This window comes from Castor canadensis, chromosome 15, assembly GCF_047511655.1.
Source record: "Castor canadensis chromosome 15, mCasCan1.hap1v2, whole genome shotgun sequence".
Lineage (NCBI taxonomy): Eukaryota > Metazoa > Chordata > Mammalia > Rodentia > Castoridae > Castor > Castor canadensis.
In genome coordinates this window covers 9,864,221-9,887,532 of record NC_133400.1, presented here as the reverse complement: position 1 = coordinate 9,887,532, position 23,312 = coordinate 9,864,221, and the positions used below count along the sequence as shown (strand labels likewise).

At 42.1% G+C, this 23,312-nt stretch overlaps 1 long non-coding RNA gene across 1 annotated transcript in view; it reads right to left on the bottom strand.

The window, feature by feature from the left end:
* LOC109685570 (uncharacterized) overlaps nt 1–23,312 on the bottom strand; it is a 229,554-nt gene that overhangs the window by 59,127 nt on the left and 147,115 nt on the right. Inside the window, exon 6 of the long non-coding RNA XR_012441885.1 lies at nt 1,201–1,409. This is a non-coding gene — a long non-coding RNA (uncharacterized lncRNA). The remainder of the gene's footprint in view (nt 1–1,200; nt 1,410–23,312) is intronic.

The following is a 23,312-nucleotide window of genomic DNA, read 5'->3' as shown; positions in this document are numbered from 1 at the left end:
TACATGTGAACAGAGCAGCACTTATAGAAAGTCCTGTCTGCAGAAGGAGCAAGGCAAGGAGGTACTAAAAGGTGGTCTGAAGAGACGACCACCCAGGAGCCATAGGAAGGAGATTTGTCCTTAGATGAGGAATTGTAGAAGGCTATTTACAGTTCTCCAGGCAGCCCAGGATTAATCTCAAAACTCCATAAGGTTCAATGAGGAAATGTGATTCACATGTACTTACTGTGTGCCAGCTATGTGAAGGGTACCGAAATGTGCACAGCTAAATTTGTAAAATAAAATTCTATTGTGAATATGCTTTATGGATTTCACTTAGAAGGGTGAACTAGAGAGCCATTGTTCACATGGCTAAACTATTCATCACTTTGCAAAAGGAATAGGGAGATGGGTTCTTGTCTGTTGACCTTCCGTGTAGATCTCCTGGGAAGGGATACTGGTTCACCTGACTTTCCATGCATTGACCAGGGCAAAAGACAGGGAAGGAGGCATTGGGTAAGCAAGGTGAAGAGAAGAATCTCTATTCCCAGGTTCACCATTCTTACCCTGGTGACTGTCCCCTCACAGCCACCTGCATATCAATATCACCTTGGAGATCCCACCATGAGGTTTTGGTTTTTCAACAGGATTTGAGGTAATTTTGGCTGCCAAAGGACATTAAATTTGCAAGGCACCACCTTGCATGGAGGTCCTCGAGCAAAGGACAGTTCTTGGATTGCATCTAGTTCATTGCCATGATGTAAAGGTTCTTTGCATTTGATAATAATGATATTTTCAAAGGCACTGCTAAGTTAAGTATTGCAAGGGCCTTTGTCCAAGATCATGAAAAAACCCTTATGTTTCCTATCAAAAGGAGAACAAAAATAAGGCTCTACAATTTCTCACATTAGAGCTGGTGTCATATACTTCACTTTTGCAGTGTTTGGCAACCTTGATACATTTGCCTTTTTATTAGTTACATTCTCAAGCTTAGCAAAGACTTGGCTTCTCAATGTGTTTTGAATTAAATTCATGAAAGCTATAAAAAATATAACTGGCTAGAATTAGGCTAATAAAGTCCTAAAAGACTAAAGCACTGCTATTGCCATGAGGGTGAAATACTTTTTTTTTATCCTATCTGATAATTCTGTTACCTGGATTGAATATATTTTTTCATAGGATCTTAGACTCTTAGGAATGGAGGGAAAATTAGACACCTACCTGACCCAATATCCCATCAGACATTCTAATCCCTTCTACAGGGCTCCAGTTGAGTGGTTTTGACCAAATACCTCCAGTTACTTGTAGCCTATCAGTCTCATTTTGGATACCAACTCCTTTGCTCAATGTATCATAATCCAGGCATATTTTTCTCATTTGTGCAGTGGCTATCACATGCCTCGCTGAAAACCAAAGATACTGTAGTAGCCCTGTTGTGAAACAAGAAAGGCAAAATTAACTTAACATGACTGAATTTGTGTTGGTTGTGCTGAGAATGTAGCTCAGGGATAGGATATTTGTCTAGAATGCACAAGACCCTGGGTTCCACCCTTCGCACTACACACACACACACACACACACACACACACAATCTGGTTAATTTGTGTTGATTCTTAATGACCATTGCCTCCTTTTACAAGTTTCTTTTAAAATAACTTATTTATGAATCTCTAAATATTAAGACAGTTGCATTTAAACTGTTATTTAAACAGAGGCTAAAAATCTTCACGATCAAGGGCTGTAGTATGGAAAGTAAGATTTGCAATGGAATAAATGAATGAGAGGAAGCCAAGTTAAGGACCTGCTAAGTTTTCCTGGAAGAAATAGTTAGGAAAGTTAAGATGATGTTCATTTTAATATTTGCATATTAAGAACTAAAACTCGTTTATATTTCTAGTAGAAAAGACATTTTGCAAATGGGGTGCTCAGATTCAGTGTAAGTTTTTGTAATGAGTCAAAATCCAGCTAACCAAAATTTCCAATGTCTGTCTTTTGCCAAAAAGTAGACAGGAAGATAACAACAAAATTGTCTTAACATTTAGTTAAAGATATTTTAAAGCCACCTCCATGCTATGCCTTGAGGCTGATCAAAAAACATATACCTTTCAAAGCAATGAAAATGATCAGTTTATGTTACTTCTATAATAAGACAAGGGAGAGAGAAAGACAAAGTTAGACAGACAGTTTTGCAAGTTTTCAACCATAGAAGGATTCAGGTAAGTTTACCAGAAAAAAAATGTTTAGTCCTTTTTTCTACTGAAAATGGGTTTTAAATGTTTAAGTCTATTTTTCTATTGTGATAAAGAACTAAATAAATCTCATCAATATACAGCACATGAAAAGGTCTCTTCTGATTTCTTGATGCCCTAGAGTAACAGCAATTAGTAATTTTCAGGAAGACATTATTAAGATAACACTAAGCTATTTGAGATGGAATAACACTACATTAGTACTCTCACACAAATGAAGAAAAGCAGATACCGCAAACTATTTGGGTGAACCCACTGTGTTGGGTTCAGACCCTGGCTCAGACATTCCCTCCTTAATTCCTGCAGCCTGTGCAACCTCATTAAGTAAACGAAGCTAATTTGTGACCCAAATGTGACTCACTACAGAGACAGGATCACACAAATGCTCAAGGTATATAGCTGGTGCTCTGAGTTGTACAATGAGGAAACTGACTTGCTTGAAGAACTCCTGTGCACCCAGCCTGTGTTTTTACTTTGTCTTATTTAACCTGACAACAATTTTCTTTCCTCCATTTTACACAGGGCAAGATGTTTAACCTGGGCTTCTGTTTCCTCAATCACCTTAGTAACTAGAGGAGCCAGAATTAGAGCTCAGCTTTGCCTGCCCTTAAAGTATGACCAATTTCATATGTGTTAAGTCTTTGGTATGAATGACAGTTTCTGGAGATGAATTTAAATTCTGTTCTCCAGACCCCACCAGAACTAGATCCAGTGCCCACCTTGGGAGCACCTGTAATCAGAAGAGCTTGTCAAAGGGTCTTTGCTGAACATACACACAGAGCACCATTTTCCCATGTCTGATTGCACTACTTCAGTAAGGGGCATCCATGATCTCCTATAAGTAGAAAGCCACTCCTCACAGGACTTGAAATCTACTTCCTCCAACCAACTCCTATCAGACCCATTCTGCTCTCAGAGTCACACCCTACACTTCTGCTGTCAAACGCAAGCATCCACAGTGAGTTGTCTGAACCCACTACATGTGCAACCCCACCCTCTGGGGGTCCTCCAAGTTTCCCATCTCAATTCCTTCCCTCAGTCCCACACCACCAGTGGTAATCCACATCCTATCTGAAAGGACTATCCCAGCTATCTGCCCATGTGTCACTCATTCTTACTGTGCTCCACCTTTCAGATTCGGTGACACCTCTTAATAACAGGAACATGAGCTTTTGATTTCTTCATTACATTCCAGAACCTTAGAACCAAATATATTAATGGAAATCAATGTGCCATAATCTTTGCTTCCTTGAATTCCCCACTAGCTCTCCCTATCTCTTGCAGACCTCCTTCCTATTCTCCTCTGAAAGACCTTTTCTTATCCTCTCTAGTGGAGAACTAATGAGGTAGGTCTCATGCCAAGATATTACACCTGGTCATTATTTCCTGCTGAACCTCAGAAGGATATTTACATATCAACTAGGAGAAGACCTGGAGATGGTAGAATGTCTGCTTTTGGCAAGATGTTAGCTGTCTATAAGAGGGTGAAACAGGTGCTGTGAGAAGCCCCATGGGGAGATATCCCTGCCCTTTTAGAAAGCAACTTCCTATGTTAACAAGTGGGTCCCCCTTTACCAGAGTCTACAGAGTCCTTGAATTTTGCCATGGTGTTATATACTCACACTTCACTTCTGATCTCTCCTTCCAGGAAGGGTTACTTAAGCATCCTTATTACATGCACATGCATTTATGTCACATCTTTCTAGAAGGGTTTGATGCATCTTACAATTGCAAATACAATTTATGAAGACAAAAAAGAAAATGAAGAAACCTTATGCCAGTCAGGAAAACTGTGACTATTCATTTCAATACCAGCCCAATGTAGTCAAGACACATATTCTTTTTTTTTTTTTTTTTTTTTTTGTGGTACTAGAGCTTGAATTCAGGGTCTACTCTTTGAGCCACTCTGCCAGACCTTCTTTTGTAATGGGTTTTTTCAAGATAGGGTCTTGCAGACTATTTGCACAGGCTGACTTTGAACTGTGAGCCTCCTGAACTCTGCCTCCTGAGTAGCTAGGATTACAGGCATGAGTCACCAGCACCTGGCTATGACACATATTCTTTTAAGTAGACACATTCAATTCAAGATTCTCGAAGTTGGAAAATGTCTTGGTGTATAATGGAAATTAGTTCTATTCACCTAAGGACTGGAAGAGAAGATAATCTGACATAGATACAATTGACCTAAATAAAAAATAAGAGAGAAATAATTGTGGAAGAGACTTGGGAGCTTGGAAAACAAGAAAGATTTGGCAAGCTGGATAGATGTTACAAAGTCTGATTGGGTCTTTTAACTATAATCATTCATCAGCAAATATTTATGGAGCCCTCCCACATGTGAGGAACCACACTGGTCCTTAGAAATGCAGATGTAAAAGACATTTTTATCCCACTCAAGGACTCATGTGAATAAGTATAACAATGACAGTGTAGCATGGATCAGTGCTAGGGTAGAGGTTAGCTCAGGGGGTACTGGGCACACAGGTCACAGTACAGCCTGGGTGGTGGTGAAGAGAAAGAATCAGGGGATTCCTTGGAAGAGCCTTGCAGAATAAGGAGGAGCTATTCAGAGAAGGCAAGAGAACAGGGAAGGGAAGTCCTTTTTATGGTAACTGTTTATAAAGCATAGTAGTACAAAAACATGGCCTGTTTAGAAAACCAAGTTTTCTTAAAACTTGCAGTTTAAACTTTAAAAAAAGGAGTATTTTTTAAATTACTTCTAGGTTTCCAGCAAATTGGGCAGGGAGATTTTGCATATAACTTCTGTATGTGCACACACTCACACACACACACTCACTCACACACACACACTCACACTCACACTCCTTCCTCTGCTATCAACACATCCCACCAAAGTGATACACCTGTGACAATTGAACCCATGCTAACATCATTTCCACTCAAAGTCCATGGTTTACATTAGGGTTCACGCTTGGCTTTGTGTCATCTATGGGTGTAGACAAATGTAACAGTAACATGCTCCCACCATTGTCATATCACACAGAATAGATTTACTGCCCTAAAAATCTTCTGTGCTCCACCTAGTCATCCCTCCTTTCCCCTGACCCCTGGCAATGACTGACCTTTCAACAGGTCTGCCTTTTCCAGAATGTCATATGGTTGCAGTTACATAGTATGTGGTCTTTTCAGACTGGCTTCTTTCACTTAGTAATGTGCATTTAAGATTCTTATCTTTTCATGGCTTCACAGCTGATTTCTTAACATAGAATAATATTTCATTGTCTAGATGTACCACAGTTAGTTTATCCATCCATGTATGGAAGGCCATCTTGGTTGCTTCCTAATTTTGGCAATTGTGTTAAAGCACCTATGAACTTCCATGTGTAGATTTTTCTGTGGACAAAAATTTTCAACTCAATTGGATAAATACCAAGGAGGGAGATGGCTGGATCATATGGTAAGATTGTGTTTAGCTGTATAATAAACTGGCAAACTGTCTTCCAAAGGGGCTGTACCATTTGCATTCCTACCAGAGTCACTGACCATTTATTTATTTATTCACTTAGTCTAAAAATAGTTGACGACATCTGCAACAGGCCCAGCCCAGGGAACACTGTGGTCAGCAGAAGAGAAACAGCCATGCCTGTCAGGAACTTGCAATCTTGTGGGGAAAACTTTTCCAGACACTATGAAGAATTGTGTGAGAGAATGGATTTGACCATTAAAGAACTCGAATGCTGTATGAGTCCCCATGTAGCCGGGAAGCACTGGCATTCTTTGTCTTTTGACAAGTCTCAGTCAGTCACAGTTGTTTCAAACTAAAATAATCCCAGTAGCTTTCAAAGATTTTTAACCACTGATATCCTTCCCAAGATGAAATCTTAGGCAAAATCTCATTGTGTAAATCAAGTCTAGGTGAGATTACCTGTTTCCTATGCCTTCCATAACAAATTACCATAAACATCATGGCTGAAAACAATACATATGTATGATGTGGAGGCCAGAAGTCCTAAAATCAAGGTGCCGAAAATCTTTGTCCTTCTAGAATCATTCTTGTCTTTTCTAGCTTCTCGAAGCCACCTGCATCCCTTGGCCCAGGGCCCCTTTCCCACCTTCAAAGCCAGCAGCACAATATCTTCACCTCTCTCTTGCATGTGCACTCTGCTTCTTCTATTGCATTTCTTACTCCTTCTTATAAAAAAATTCTGTGATCACACTAAAGGCACCTGGATAATTTAGGTTAATCTCATCTCAAAATCCTCAACTTAGTCACATCTCCAAGAGCACCTTTGCCATGTAAGGTGACATAGGCACAGGCTCCAAGGATTGGATGTGGACATCTTTGGGGGGCATCATTCAATCAAACATTGTGAAGGTTAGTCTGGTTAGTCTGGTTGGAGCACAGCTATAAGGTATAGAGTCCCCATATTTAGAAGGTCCCCCTGGCTGCAAAAACCTCATCCTTAAAGCAACAAATCTAAGTCCTCCTTCAGATCATGGATGAGGAAATGAAGGCCCAGAGCCAGAAGTAATTTCTTTTAGAACTGGTAATAAGTTTATAGAAAATTCATGCCTAGAATTAATTCCTGGTCTTATGCTTTTTTAAACTCAGCTGCTTTAAAAGATCTTTCTGTGAGCTAGGTGTGGTATCTCCAGTGTATAATCCTAGCTTGACTCAGAAGGCTTTGATCAGGAGGATCACAGTTCAAGGCCAGTCTGGGCAAAATGTTCATAAGACTCCATCTCAACCAACAGTTGGGTACAGTGGCATGCACCTGTTATCCCAGCTATACACAGAAGACAAATAGGAGGATTGTGGTTCCAGTCAGCCTGGGCATAGAGCAAGACTCTATCTCAAAACCAACACAGAAAAAAGGGGCTGGCAGAGTGGATCAAGCGGTAGAGCACCTGCCTAGAAATCATGAGGCCCTGAGTTTAACCCCTAGTACTACCAAAAAAAAAATCTTCCTGGGAACAAAACCAACAAGAACAGATCGCAAAGTTATGATTAAAATTGCCATGTAGCTTTGTAAAATGAAAACAAAAATGAAGTTTCCTTGGGCCCTCAATGCTGACATCTTGTTACAAATTGGAAGGTCTTCCACTCTGAAAATGGCTTAGTGGAGAAAATGCCTATTGCTCAACAGCTAACCATTAATTGCAAAGCAGAAGTCGGAGCAGTCCTAATCAGAACTCAGGACCCCTGACAGAGTCCTCACAAACTAGAAGGCTTGCATGTGATCCAGCTGCATGATAGAGACTGGCCCCAATCCACTTGTCCTTACACACTTGGCCTAGCAAGTAGCCCATCTGCTCCATAACAACCCTCTTATTTCACATCATTGACCACTTTTTCCTTAGTCTCAAATATGATCCACAAGTTAAAGACTTTGCAAAAGACTAGACTCTGGCATGTGAGAGATCTGTTGTTTATTAAATTGGGAGATTTAAACTGACAGTGATTTGTTCCTAATTTAGGGCAGTGACAGGCAAACCCTGGAGAGAGAGGGGGGGGGAGGGAAGAGGAGGAAGGGACGAAGGGATGGAGGAGAGAGAAAGAGAAGAAGAGAGGAGAGAAAGAGAAGGAAGGAAGGAAGGAAGGAAGGAAGGAAGGAAGGAAGGAAGGAAGGAAGGAAGGAGAGGGAGAGAGTGATGTATCTGTATGACATCCAGGCTCAAACAGAAATCCAGGCAGCCACAGTTGGAGGGAAAGGAAAATAAATGCACATTGGGAATCAAATATATTATGAAATAAGTGGAGCCACTGACTAAAGTGCAGGGGTCCTACTATTGTGATGCCACCTCACATTTGAAGACTCCTGATATACTACAGTAGCTTTCAAGAATCAAAGCATAGCTCATTTTGTTCTGCTAATCTCTGAAAAGACAGAATCTGGGCACGATCTCTCTCTCTCTCTCTCTCTCTCTCTCTCTCTCTCTCTCTCTCTCCCTCTCTCTTTCTCTCTTTCCCCTTGTCTTTATTGGCAGTGCTAGTAGGAAACACCTGTCCTTCCCAAATTCAATTAAACATGTATTTGCTGGCATCTACTATGTGCCAGGCACCATTACATCCTCAAGAAGAATCTCTTAATCTTCACAAGGGCATATGAGCTGGGCACTATCTGGTAGTTAAACTTATTTTACAAATTGAAGTGACTACACCTCAGAAATATTAGTTCCCTGAGACTCTTGCAGATAAGTGAAATAGGTGGGATTTTAACATAGATCTATCTCTCAAATCTATGTTCTTCCTACATGTCAGGATGCATGAATGCTGCTCACTGGGAGACCATTCAGGCTCAGGTAATGAGCTACTTAATTCACTTATTCATCTTCTGATTCAACTAAACTCAATGAGAACACCAGGGGATCCAAACTGACATGAAGAAGTCCTTAATCTTCATGGAACTTCCACCTAGTGAGGGTTGGGAGGAAACTCTACATAGTCCACAAACGAACACATAAATGATATAGTTCCAGATGCTGGTTAGTGTTGGGAAGGACACAGCCAAGCTGCTACAATTCAGACAGAAGCTGAAACTGACCCACAGGAGATCCATCATTTTGTAATGTAGTGAGCTTCCTGTCCTTGGAAGTATTTCATCAAAGGATGATCCTCCCCATGGGAAGCTACTGAAGGATGAGGGAATCAGACATCCATCCACTTGACTCCTTGTGATGTTCATCCCAACTGTAGGCAGCTTGCAATGTTCCCTGGAAATACAGGAGGCATTCTGGATTGAAGATCTGGGTGACTAAATGGTATTCATGAAAACTGGGCCTTTGCCAGGATAGTATCAAGTTGTATATTATGGGTTTTGTTGAAGGAGAAGAATTGAAGAAAAAGTATTGACATGACTAGAAATAGGGAGATGGGGGTGGGAGGGAACACCAAAGCCACTCAACATAATGGCAGAGAAGGCAGAAATCAAGGTTCAGGCTGAGTTCAGACTCAACTGAGATTGTTATCATGGCCTAATCACTCAGCTCTGCAGAGCCGGCCACAGGAGAGCCATGGTGTCTGACATCTCTGCTCGTGTGTTTGGTTCCAAGGCCCCTTCAGAGCAGACAGGAGGAGGGACATCCGGTCTGGGCTAGAAACAGTATAGGCACTTAAGGAGCACTTCATCTTAAAAAGGGAACTGTTTTGCTTTTGTCAAACTGGCTAATTTGTCCCAAATGTTAAAAAACCTCCCATTCTTCTGAAACTTCAGTCATCTGCTCATTCAGTGTTCAAGCAGCCAGACCATGGGAGAGCTAAACCAAACACCTCCTCATCTCAACTCTGTCTGTGGGTACAACCAGCAAGTCCACATTGAGAAGAGGTGAGTGATTTCTTCCTTTACAGCCTGAAGAAAAGGAAGTAAGAGCTGGGTTCTAAATGACAGCCTGCTGTGCAGTGAGTCACAGAAGGTCCCCTGGTGAGATAGAAAGTGACTTGAGCCATAACCCAGTCCTGGCACATTTTAATTTTCTTTTAGAGTCTGGTTGTATCTAATCCACTTAAATTTCTGCAGTTCAATTCTATAGAACATCAGGTGTTAGCAGGTATCTGATTCTAGGGTAGAATTAATGTCACTGATTCCACTCAGACAATTCAGTGCCCTCATTCCAATAACAAGGTTCTCAGTTCATGACTCTCAACTTAAAGCTAAGAATTCCTCGATTTTTGGCCAGGAATGGTGATGCATGTCTGCAATTTCAGTTACTCAGGAGGCAGATATAGGAAGACCTCTATATGAGGCCAGTCCAGGCAATAAGTTAGTAGACTCTATCTCAAAAAAACAAGCTGGGCATGCTTGTTCCAACTAGGCAGGGGTACAAGGATTGTGGTCCAAGGCTAGACAGAGGAAAAAAATCACAAGAACCTATCTGAAAAACAAACTAAAAGCAAAATTGGTTGGGGGAATGGCTCAAGTACACGGTTCTAAGTTGAAATCCCAGAACTGACAAAAATAAATGGTAGATTTTAAAAACTTCTGCAAAAAGAAGGAAAAAGAGAAGTGTTGGGTTGTTATTGTTTTGGTTTTTGAGACAGCATTTCACTACATTACCCTGGCTGATCTAAAATTCTCCACTCTCCTGTCTCAGACTCCCAAGTACTGGGATTACAGAGGTATGCTGCTTCACTTCTGTTTTTCAATTTTTTTGAGTCTGACAATAGTCCAAGCTTTACCGAACCACACACAATGTGTACATTTGTGCATGCACACACATACAGCACAGAGCTGAGAATCTTGCTGCTCTCTTGATGTGCCTTCTCATGTGATCCTTACATATAACAACTTAGAATGGTAGCCCCCCATTTTATAGCTAAGAAAACTGAGGCTTTGGGCGATTAGACATGCTGCCAGCATTCGCAAGATGGCAAATGGTAGAGCTGGGATTTGAACTGATTCCATCTCCCTCAAGAGCAGTAGTTTTCAACCAGGGCCAATTCTTCCCCTGGGAGACATTTGGCAATGTGCAGAGACGATTTGGTTGTCGGGACTGGGGGTGGGTACTAGTGGCCTCTAGTGGGTGACACCAGGTATGCCACTCCAAATCCTTCCACACTCAGGAAAGACCCCATTGCAACAAAGAATTATTGGGCCCTGAATATCCATAGTGCTGAGGCTGAGAAACTGGTTTAGCACCTGGGCTGTTAACTGCAACCGTTTCACTTGACTTTTTGGTTTTCATAGCAAACCTTTCCTTTCAGCATAAAACCCTCTAGGGTTTATTTCAATCCCATGATACTCTGTGTAGTAGCGTAGTCACTTCAACACTTCCTGCAACAAGACAAAACAAAGTGCTGCCCTGACATTACTTTTTCCCTCCTGTATGTTTAGAACTGTGATTTTCAAGAAGAACAGGTCTATGTCCTAATTTTCCTTCATAATCCTAACAGCAACTATGGGATGTGTGAAACTCCCTATCTTGCAATGGAGGCTTTGATTTGCCCAAGATTAACCAGCTGGAAAGTCTCAGTACTGAAACTAGACACACCCGATTGCAAGTCTTGCAAACTTCCCTACAGCTGAGGTTCTCAAACCTCAGTAAGGATTTGCATCCATTGTGGGGCTTGTTTTGAAAGCTCTACCCTCCCCTCCTCCTCCCCACCACCCAGAGATCTGTTTCAGGAGGTCCGAACTTGAGTTCAGGAATTAAGATTTTTGACAAGTTCTTTATGGAGTTTTGATATAGTTGTTTCATGGATCACATTTTGAGGTATGGTACAGTCTATAATACTGGATATGAAGTGTATTTAATAGCAATAATTGTTTAATAGTAAAAAATAAATAAGCAGAGATAAATAGATGGTGTGCATGTGCGCATGGAAAGAAAGCAGAGCGCTTTGGGGGTATCCAGTGATCAATAAAGAAAGTAGCAATTGAGTATCTTCCAGATGTGAACCCTAGCTTGGTCACTATGAACAAGTGACCTTGAACGTTGTCCTTGACCTCTCAAGCTTTTATCCTTTCATCATTTGCTATTCATTAGTAAAGAACTGAAATTATCTGTTTTTTAGGATAGCATCAGTATCAGACATTTATGGAGGGGATGTACTTAATACATTAGGAAAGTTACTAGCACATACTGAACAAATGTTTTCTATTTTGGCTTTAAGTCAGCATCTGAATTGAGGTGGACTGCCCAGTTCCACAAAACAGCAGCTCCTAGTCCAGCACCATCTCCCTTTCGGCAGAGAGAGGTGTACCCGTAATCCAGCAGCTTGTGGAGATGAAACACCGGCCCCTCATGCGTTCCCCCTGATCACTGAACCAGAATAAGCAGCAATGCAAAAGAATCTGAAATATTTTCAAATTTATAAAAACAGGCCTCGAGCAGGAGCCTGTCTTCCCAGTTCTGGTGGGAGCATGCCAGAAGCCCCTTTTTTTCACTTGTTTCTTTTCATCTGATTGGACTGTGAGCGACACATCCATGAATGAAGACATCAAAAAGCAGACAGATGATCACAATTAGGTTTTCCTTCCACAATTATGTCTATCTGAAAGTCCTACCAGTGTCCAATGCACTCAGCTCCATCCAATGGTGGTTGTCCCTCTGATTCCCACACGGATTTGCATAGGTGTGGTGTGGAATCCAGGGATGAGCGAGGCCAGGTTTCTGATGCAGGCAGTGCAGGTTAGCAACACGGGCATCTACATTTATTCCAACACATGTTCACTGAGCTCTTCCTCTGTGCCATGTGGCTACTGAGCATGCAGTATGTATAGTGACAGTGCAGTCATGGCCTTGTCCTCAAGTTGCTTAGCAATGGAGATGGGCACATCCCACAGGATACCCAGCCGAAACTTGTTCAGACTGTCCAGGTCATGAAAACCAAGACTGAGATACTGTCACAGACCAGGGAGACAACATGGTGATTCAGAGCAATATGGCACCCTGGAGTGGATCACGGAATGGGAAGAGGACATTAGTGAGAAAACAATTGAAATCCGAGCATGGAATTTAGCTGACTGTAACGTACTAATGCCAGTTTCTTCGTTTTGATAAATGTAGCACTGTGGGTGTTTCAGGCTGCAGGAATTAACAGACATGTTAATATTGGCTGGGGGAGACAGTGCAGAGAGTTAGAAAACTCTATCATCCTTAAGCTTTTCTGTAAACCGAAGCCTATGCAAATAAAAAGCATTTTTAAAGAAATCACCAGGGAAGTTCTTATAAAAATCCAGATCTCTTGGTCCTTATCCCAAATATTCTGATTCAGTAAGTTGATCTTTCATTTCTTAGGTTGGAGGTAAGCACCCCTGACCCTGGTAGCTTCCCTATCTGAGGCCTATGCTCACCTTTCTTTTAGTAGGTAGGATGCCATCAGTCCTTGGGACCGTAGATGTCATGGGTTCATTCAGTATTTGCCTGCTTAAATTTAAGGTAGCCAGAAAAGCAGTAGAAGTCTTGAGTTGGAGGAAGTAACGGACAAGCCTTTGGGAGTAACCAATTTCTCTCCTTTTGTGACCCAACATTCCAAATGCTGTGAAGAGAATGACGTGTGCATTTACCTCCACGTGGAGAGGAAACAAAGTACCTTGTGTGCCTGTCCTGTAGTTTAAATGCAAATCAGGAAGAGGAGATTCCCCAGGGAAATGAGGATGTTGAGAAAACAGGAAGGAGTGCTGGACAGCACCAAAAACAGGTGTCCACACCCCATGAGGAGCTGAGGAACATGCATTTTAACAGAGACCCTACCCACCCCAAGTGACTCTTTGCCAGGAGATCAAAGAACCTTCCTGAGAACTACTGGTCTAGCTGGGTGGACAGACACAAGTTATGATACAGAACAGATGCTATTTATTTTCTAAGGAAAGCAAAAAAAGTGTAATAGGAGACCAAAGTGAGAGACTGAGTTTGACCACAGGGATGAGGGAAAGAGCTATGGAAAAAGTGGCAGTGGGCCGGGTCCTGAAATAGGAGTAGAATTTCAGAGGGTGGAGAGCAGCAGGCTGAAGAGCTCCATGTTCATATTTTCCCTTTGGAAAAAAATCAGAGCTGAGGAGGAGAGAAACTGGCATGGTCCAATGTGGGGTGCATGGGGAGATGTGGTTGGAGACAAAGGTAAAGAGCAACCCAGGCCAGAGAGAGGGGGGCCATCCAACATCCTGCAAGGTGCTACCCTGCCCAGACACCTTCTGCATTCAGAGTAGTTAACGGGGGTCTCTCTATTCCAAAAACCTCCTGGGTTCCCCATCATGGCTGGACAGATGACAAAATTCCTTGACTGGGAACATGAGAGGGGGAGACTGGGTGCAGGGAGACAAGGAAGTAGCATGGCAGAAAATGTCTGGGCACCGGTGGCAGAAAATGTCTGGGCACCGGTAACAGAAACCTATTTGCCTTGGGAATCGAAAAATGGCAAGAGATTCGGCAAAACATAGCTGGTTGGAATTTGGAACTGACCGTACGAATGGAGGGAAACTACATTTTTTAATGTGTACCCAAGGGACTAGAGGGGAGTGGGTTATTTGTTCCTCGGAGCCAGGTACTGGCATTGGGGTCCTGGAGTCCTGCAGACCAGGGAGTGACACCAGATTTCATGCTTCAGGTAATAGCACTTAGTTGTGACACCAGAATATTTGCCAAGATGAACTGAAAGAGACAAGGTCCCTGCAGGGATAACTGTGTTGAGTTTCAAGGCGGATGAGCGAGGCACAGGTAGATCACAAAGTCTGAGCAGTGAGGTCTACTGCCAGACGGTCCCAATTGGCTCTAGAAAGGCATTGAGGGAAAGGGACAAGAAAGGAGATGGTGAGAAGTGTGCCTCATAGCTCCATTTTTCGTGGTTGTTATTCCTGGTGGGTGTGATGCCAGATGGAGAACCATGAGGAGGAACCTAGGATAGCAGACTGCAAAATGAGGAAGACCCCGGTGAGTCTCAGCAACTCCACTGTGCAAGCCTGTGCAAGTTATGGCGCCGCTCTGAACTTCAGAGGCTTTATTCGAGGAACAGATATTAAAATGTCTTGGAAAGTTTGCATTGAGTATTAAGAGTAGCGTACACAATGTGTAGCACGAGCACATGTCTTCATACAGGTGATCACATGAATGTTCAAAAGGTAGAAATGTTTGCTTCCTCTCTCAGGCAGTGAGTCTACTTTCTCCCCGGACAATCTAAACTGGCTGGATAGATGGAGATGAGTCATGTCAACAGTGTTACAAACCCTATCTCATCTCATACAAAGCCTTGGTTTCTGTCTTTGCTGGAATCTGGTTGTCCAAATCTTCCTTCAATCCTATGAGCTAACCCACATTCTTCTAGTAAATGCCTTATTCGCTAATTACTCAGAGAATTTTCTAAAAATGTCTCTGCAACCAAAAATCTTCAGTGATTCTGATTCAGTTCATGTTAACACTATTAGTATGTTTGTACACCTAATACCAAGTATCATAATTATTACATATCTTCACATCTTTCTTGGTAAGAATAGTGGCGTTGACATCTTTCTTAGCACCAGGGCCACTGGTTTTGGCTCATGGAAGAGGAGAGTACTGTGCATGTATTAACAGATACTTGATTCTCCCCCTCCCACCACCACCAGAAACCTGGATAGTTGAGGAAATGCCATGCATGTTGTGCGAAATTGCCCAGGGCACTTCCAAGATCTTGGCCTAGAGAAGATGAAGTTGAAACTGTTTTTACGTGTGCCACAGTGGATGTTGGGAAATCTTGGGTGTGGATGCTCACCTCAGAACAGCATAGCTGAGGAGGATGTGAGTGGGAATTCAAACTCCCAGAGACGAAGGGTGCTAGTCTGGGAGTGCCTTTGAGAATCAATTAATTACTCTGTGTTTCTGAAGGAGGAGGGACTGCAAGTTCCTACCAACCTAGGCCAAAATTTGATTATAGTGTACCCCACTGGTGGGCAAAATTTCTTGGAAGTTGTTATATTACAGTAGAATGAACACAAACATGCATGGATTATGGGGGGGGAGGGGCCCTTATTTATCCTGAGAAAATTTTGCTGTCCAACTCATCTGGCATGGGCCCATCTCCAGCTGCTCAGAATTGGCTGCAATTCATTTCACAGAAGGGAAAATTGAGGTCCAAACAGAGGAGACCCTCCCTTGACCAGGTTCACACAGTGAGCAGCTATTAGGGTCACTCCATAAATCAGGCCTCCCACTTTTATATCCAAGGAAGGAAGAGAGCAAAAGTGGGGAGCTAGCGGAACATGGTGGTGACTTTTGTTTTAAATTAAATGTGATTTTCCTACCCTGGATATATTCTTGGGGTAGGGATTGTTTTAGTTTAGTTTTGAATTTTTGAGACTGGGTCTCACTATGTAGCCCAGGCTTACCCTGAACTCATGGTCCTCCTGGCTCAGCTTCCCAAATACTGGGATTATAGGTGTGTACCACCACACCCACAATCACACCAATAGCCCAACATATTCCAAGGTTTTTGACCTCCAAGTCTAAGAAGGAAGACTCATTCTGCAAGTGTTATTTTTCTCCAGAGTGTGGCTCTCCCCAGGGGAGCAGGTCCAGCTTAGTGCAAACTAAAACTCAGGTCTGTTTGTTAAGCCTCGATGGTTGGCCTGGCACAGTTGAAGCTTGGGTGACTTGTACTGTAAAAATCTTGAAATGGACTTTGGTAGTAGACTTCTGAGTCACCAAAAATAATTTTAAATAAAGATTGGATTGACTAGGAAGCCCAAGATGTAGCTCCTTGAACTTCCTACACAGGTGTTGTAACCATAGCTCCTTCCTGTCCACAACCATCATCCCATTAAAATTCCAGCATTCTCTTATTATTAAGTATGGAAAATAACCCCAACTAGCATACTGACGTAGTTTCTTTGTGCTATTTTTGATTTTGATTTTATGTGTGTGTGTGTGTGTGTATAAATACATATATATTCTCTCTTAAATTTTTCATTTACTACTTCTAAGAGCTTATTGTTATATCATTATGAACATATCACATATCTCATTTAGGAGAGCACATGATGTTTTTATCCAGTAACAGTTATTTTCTGCTCCCCTTATTATGGGTAGTTTTGATTATTTTCCCATTGTTTGCTAATGAATAATAATTTACTATTGTGCTCATATTTGCACTTCTAATCCTTCAGATAGAAAGTGGATAGGGACATGTCAGACTCCTGTAATGTCTAAATGTGGTTATTTTGTCTTATTCTTGCCAACCTTTGGGGACTGTCACAGAAGAAAAAAACCTTTGCCAATTGATCTATGAAGTAAGTCTATTTATATTATCTTTTGCTTACTCATGTTCTCCAATCAGCTATATTTCTTCTTTGGTGAAATACATTCCTTATATCCTTCCATTTCCTTCTTTGATCCTACTTCTCCCATTTGGGACCAATACTTTCTCCTCAGAATAAAGTAATCTACCCCCTTATCCTTTGTTTTGGTGGGACTAGGGTTTGAACTCGGGGCTTCACACTTGCAAAGAGGGCCTTTACCACTTGAGCCACAATTGCAATCCCTATTTTGCTCTGGTTATTTTGGAAACAGGGATCTCTCAAACTATTTGCCTAGGCTGGCCTTGAACCATGATCCCCCTAATCTCAGCCTTCCAAGTAGCTAGGATTACAGGTGCCACTGTTGCCCAGATCTTCCCTTTTCCCTGTAACTCTAAACTTCCTGAGGATCACAGTCACATGGCAGTCATAACCTGTGATGGTTATGCAAGCACTTAGGTATAAATGTTGTCTTTCCACTTAGACAGTGTGCACCCAGCTTTGCTCCTCAGCCAGAGAACAGATCCATCATTGTAGAAGGCAGGTGGAGGAAGGCACGATGGGAAGAAAACATGCTTGTCCAGTTTATGTCAGCTCATCATGATGGGTTGGGGATCACAGGAGACAGAGGCCAGGAGACCCTCATCTTTAATCTGAGTAAATATCTCCACTCTGTGAGTCTGTCTCCATTACACTCTGTCCTCATTTTCACTCCAACTCATGGATGGCCGTGACATTTACACTAACTACTGATAGGACCCAGCCAGTCCTTGCACAATAAATTGAAGGCTTTGCAGAGGCAGGGCTGGGTCATTGATAAAAATCTGAAAGGTACTTTTCAGATGAGCCAACTTTTAAATGATGGCAGATATCTAGCAAAAAGTTCAGTCCTATTGTTGTCCAGGGTGTAGAAAATGCCACACATGAGACAGAGCTGGATGCTGGTAAACAGATTCTTCTAGTTGGCCAGTATTTCTCAGGACCCTTGTAGGTATTGGGAAATCATGGCTCTGAAAGTCTTCCCCTGTCTTCTTTACAATAAGGAGAGGCTAATTGCATTTCCAAAATATGGCAGTGAGCACAAACCAAAGATTGATATGCTGAGCTGCTCCTGGAACTAGATGTGGGAAGAGAAATCACTCCAATCAGTTGTTTTTAATTAATCTCTTGTGCTCTAGGCTTATCTGGTCCCAGAAAATGAAAGCCATGAATTTTACAATACATGTGCCAGATTGTATGTGTAATTCAGTGGAAAGCCCCTAGCAATAAAGCAGGAAGCTTTAACATTTCTAGTACTTCTGTGGGTCTTAGGAAAGCTTGGGGAACATTCTGCAAACTAAAGGACTCTTTTTGTAAACCCCACTTGACTCTCAAAGTCCACAGTTTATCTTATAGCTACCTGAAATTATCCCATAGCTGAAGGGTTGTTGGTTATCCCAGGAACAGGAGTGCAAGCCATGCCAGGCCTCTGTAGAGAGTTAAGTATATGAAGGGGACTGAAACTTAATGCCCATAAGCTGTTCACTCCAAGGACAAAAGCATCAACTCTGTCATTGAGAGAGTGTGTGCACACCCATGTGTGTCTAAGTTGGAGGTGAGGAAATCCAAGGCAAGGCCTTTGACTAAGTTGCTCCAATGTCAAACAGGAAAGGAGAATCATTATTCCATTATTTATTTTAATATTTTCATTAAATTTGCTCTTATGTGCCCATTCTTATGCCATCTGTCTGTGTCTGCTTTTCAATGTACAGATATGGGCCAGGCCTGGAAGCACATGACTGTAAATCTTAGCACTCAGGAGCCTAAGGCAGGAGGATCATGAGTTCCAGGACAACCAGGGCTGTACAGTGAGTTCTAGGCCAGCCTGAGCTACACAGTGCTGCTATTTTGCCAACCCCCAAAATAACAACAACAACAGAAAGCTACAGAATCAGATGCAGGTATGTATTTTGAACTTATATAAGGAAAGTAGATTGGAACAGATGTATGTGGGGTGGAGATGTGTGTGTGTGTGTGTGTGTAAAACTTCTATAAATGTTCATTTATATAAACATTTCTCCATCAGACAGACCCTTACACATTGTGAGTTAGCCTCATCTGCAAAAGAGAAGTCATGACATCAGCATCCAAACATTAAGCCAGTTTCCCAAGTAGTGGGAAGGCAAGGACGTGGACTGAGCTTTTCCAGTGCACCAAGATACGTGAGGCCCCACCCCGCATACAAAATTCACAATTATCCCTCAGACTGTAGACAACTTTAAGAGTTTATGAAATGCTTTCCCACACATTATCTCATAGCGTGCTCCCAGCTTAATTTTATGCACTGATTATCCTTTTTTAGAGAAAAAGGACTGAGACTCAGAGAAGTGACATTGTAGATAAGGAGATAACCCTGGGCCGGGGAGTGAACTAAGGAAAAGAATAATCTGTAAGGATGGAAATCTAATCAATTTACATCTCCACTTAACACTTGTGGTTCTTAAGATAAAGTCTCAACAGAGCAGCCAAGGTCTTTGATAAGCTGGTCTCCATATGTTCTCTTCCACCTTCTCAACCTCAAGACCTGCACTGCCACAGCTACAATGAAAACTGTAATTCCTCTGTATCACCATGATGTTTTTAACCGTTAAGTCTTCCTGCAGGCTCTTTCCTCTCTTTGTGCATTCCAACTCCTGCCACACCTGCCACATCCATTTCCTCCTGGATGATGTTTACATGTTTTAGCTCTTTCAACGTATGTCACTTCTTTGAGGAGATATCTTAAAATTCATGACTGGATTAAAGTCTTCCTTGTGCTCCCCTATATCCTATTCTTCTCCATCACAGTACTCCTTCTGCTGTATCATGATGAATTCTTAGCCATCTTCTGGACATAAATCCATAATCTTCAGAAAGGCAGGAGCGGTAATACCAGGGTTTACCCACAACAGACATGCCACACCAGTGTGACTGCCTTTAGAGTTTCCATTCCTTTTTCAGCTAGGGAGACATAAAGATGGCCTGAGAAAGGTAGGGACGACTATTTAGGGTGAGGTAAGGCTAGTGTCTGATCTTACATGGTGGGTTGAATTTTTCACAGGGCTAGTAGGAGGCCAGGACAGCCCCACTTTAGGAAATAGTATCAGGTCTTTTTAAGCAGGACGTTATCATGGAACAAGGAAGAACTTGGACAGATTTAAAAGGAGTCTGCATATTGGTGAGGAAGAAAAAGCATAACAAACCTGACATTTATTGAGTACTTACTGTGTGCCAGTCACTGGTCTTAGAATTGTACATGTATCAACATCCCACAGCAACTCTAAGGGAAATAAATTTCCCAAGGTCAAACAGACAGCAGAGCTAGCATTCAAACTAAATTCTTCTTTGTGTTAAAGCCAGTGCTCTTTCCAGATTCCCATGCAATAAGCACAGAGGTTCTGTCAAGTGAGAAGAATAGAGCAGGATATTGAAAACTCTGTTTTTCTGATACATCCAGGGCAGACCACTGCTATAAGCACAGATGCTATGAAAGGATTCTGAGCAGGAATCAGCAGGCATGATGAAATCAGCACTTTTGGAATACTCCTTGGATACCATGGTGCAGGAAAGAAGTGGAGAGGAAGAGAGTGACAACGTTGGGGAAAAATAATGAGCTGTTGCAGTGGTGTAGGACAGTGACCAAGGGGAGAGATAAAGAGGGATTTGGAAAGCACAGGGAAAGGAGCAAGGCATTGCAGTAGTTCTGATGGTTTTCCTGAAGAAAAAGCCTGGGTAGAGATACATGGTAAATCTTTAATCACTGGCTCCAGATCATGGTGACTACAGCCACTGACCTGCGATAGTATAAAAGTGTTCAGCATGACTGACTTCAAGGTAGCAACATGACCTCTGTGAACTCAAAGTTGGGAAGACAGAATAGTAAGCTTTTGCAACCCAGTTGAAGCCAGTGGCCCCAAAGTACAGAGGGCCCAGGCTGAAAGCAAAAATGTACCAGGGTCCGTGGGAGCCCTGATCTACCCTGAAGCACATGTTCAAGCAAGTGGCTTCAGGAGCAACGATGGAGGACAAACAAAAAATATGCCAGCTCCCGCTTGCCAGGAGACTTCTATGACTGGGCACTGTGCTGACATGGGCTTGAGCCCACTGAATCCCCAAAGATACTCTGGGAATTGTTTTGAAGATGAGAAAGCAGAGGCCTACACAGAATTTATTTGTTTAAGGTCCCACTATAAGTGAGTAAAAGGAGAAGATATTAAAACATAGATGCACATAACACCAAAACCCTATGTCTTGCTTCTCCTCAGTGAATTTCCTTTCAAATGAGGAGGAAGGGAGCTGTGAGAGACTGACCCTAATGAGGAAAGAAGGAGGAGGAAATTAAAGATTGCCTCCCACGATGTAAACTAAAACCCACACATACTATGTTTGCTGAAAATTCATAATTCATGCCAAACTGCAATGCTAAAGACCCCATCTCCACCCCCAATTCAGATTTATGATATGATTTTTTGCAACCTTTTCTCTAGATTCCTGAAAGAAAACGATAAAGCAATGTGAGAATGAGTTATATCTGTTTTGCAATAAATTAACGGCATTCCTCTGTACTCATACATTGGACTCCTATCTGAAACAGAAATACAGCTCCTGGCCCAAGTCTTCCACTTCCCAGTCCTGCATGACTTATCCCCCGGTCACTTAATATTGCTTAAACTGAACATCCTGAACATAACAGCCTGAGTAGAGAATAAAATTTCAAATTTAATGTGGGTAGCACTAGCGTTCTCAGTCAGCACACCAACCATGACGACATTTACAGTGATGATGCATTTGCAGAGACATCAGAACACAATGTCTTGCTTACACTGCTGGATCTCTTAGCAATGATGGGGGATGCTGGTAAGCTTACTGGTTATGGCCAATAGTTTCAGAGTTAACCAAACTAGGGATTAAGATGTCCATTTTAGACAGAAAAAGAAATCTTATTGTTGCAAAACACATAGAAAGCCAAAAGGAGGGGCAGACTGCTCAAGATCATTGGGTCTAAAACAATTCAAACTATGGGTGGTATGGGAGTCAGACTCCAAGATGGTCCCCAGGGTTCCTCACTTCTTGGTATTCAAGCTTTTATATGATTCCCTCTGACCATGAAAGAGGCTGATCTGCATACTTAATAGAAATGATGCAGAAATGACAGCATACATCTTCCGAAATGAGGTTACAAAAAGCATGGTGCTTCTCCTCTGCCTTATTGTGAATCACTTGTGCTGAGGAAGCCAAATTCTGCTCCATGAGGACAGCTGAGTATCCCAAGGGAGAGATCCCCACAGGGCAAGGAACCAATAGCCTGGCACCCTTGTGATTAAACCACCTTGGAAGCAGACCCTCCAATCTGGTCACAACTGGAGACGAGTATAGCCTTGGTCAAGGGCTTCAAGCTTCAATGCAACTTCATGACTCAAAGCTGCTCCCACACTCTTGACCTCAAAAACTGTGTGAGATAATAAATGTCTATTGATATTTTCATTTGCTAAGTTTCAGGGTGATTTTTTTATGCAGCAAAATAACTGAACACGGAGAGTGACTTACATTGGGATTCCTACACGCAGACCCTGAGGTAGAGATTTAAGTGTGCATCATTTATTGAGGGAGTTCTCACCAGGAAAAACCTGTAAGAGAGTAAAGCAAGAAAGGATGGGGAAGAGGCTAAACAAGGATGTGGTCTCGGGTGAGTTTTAACTTTGACCTAGCCTATGGAGTCTCTGGAATATAAATCACACCACTAATTTGCCTCTTTATGAGGTATTCATGCATCATTCATAAATTGGCTATGAGCTGTTCACCCCTGGATGTAACTTCCTGGGTGAGGCATCTCTTATAAGAGAAAGGAAATTCTCCAGAGAAGCAGGGGAGAAGGGCATCCTGAGAAGTCAATTCTGTTCCAGTAGGTCCTTCTCCTGCCTGGAATTGGAAAGGCATTAGGATTCCTGAGGATCCAGGAGGAATGAGTGTGTGTTCACATGCCATGAAATACAAAGGAGAGAAGGTATCATCTTTAACTTGTACAAAGGCTTTGCATAGCTTAACACCTGCAAGTCCAAGACAACACTAATATTCTATAAACTGAGGAGCTTTCACCTTCAGGATCTGTTCCCAAATGGACTTGAACACACACACAATTTTAAATTCTAGTATTTAGTTAATCATGGTTTATCATTTGTATCAGCAGATCCTTTGTAGCTCCCTTACTATACGTGCCCTTAATACAATAAGACAGAGGAAATGGTACAGTGCATTAAGGGAAGAAAGAAAAACAAAGTGGTAGTGTTGCTAATCCACTCTACTGGGTGAGTCCACAAGGGCTGATTACAATCTGTGACGAGTGTCCCTTCACTGGAAAATGATAGTTGTAGTCTTGACCTCTTTGAACTCAGCCAACAGG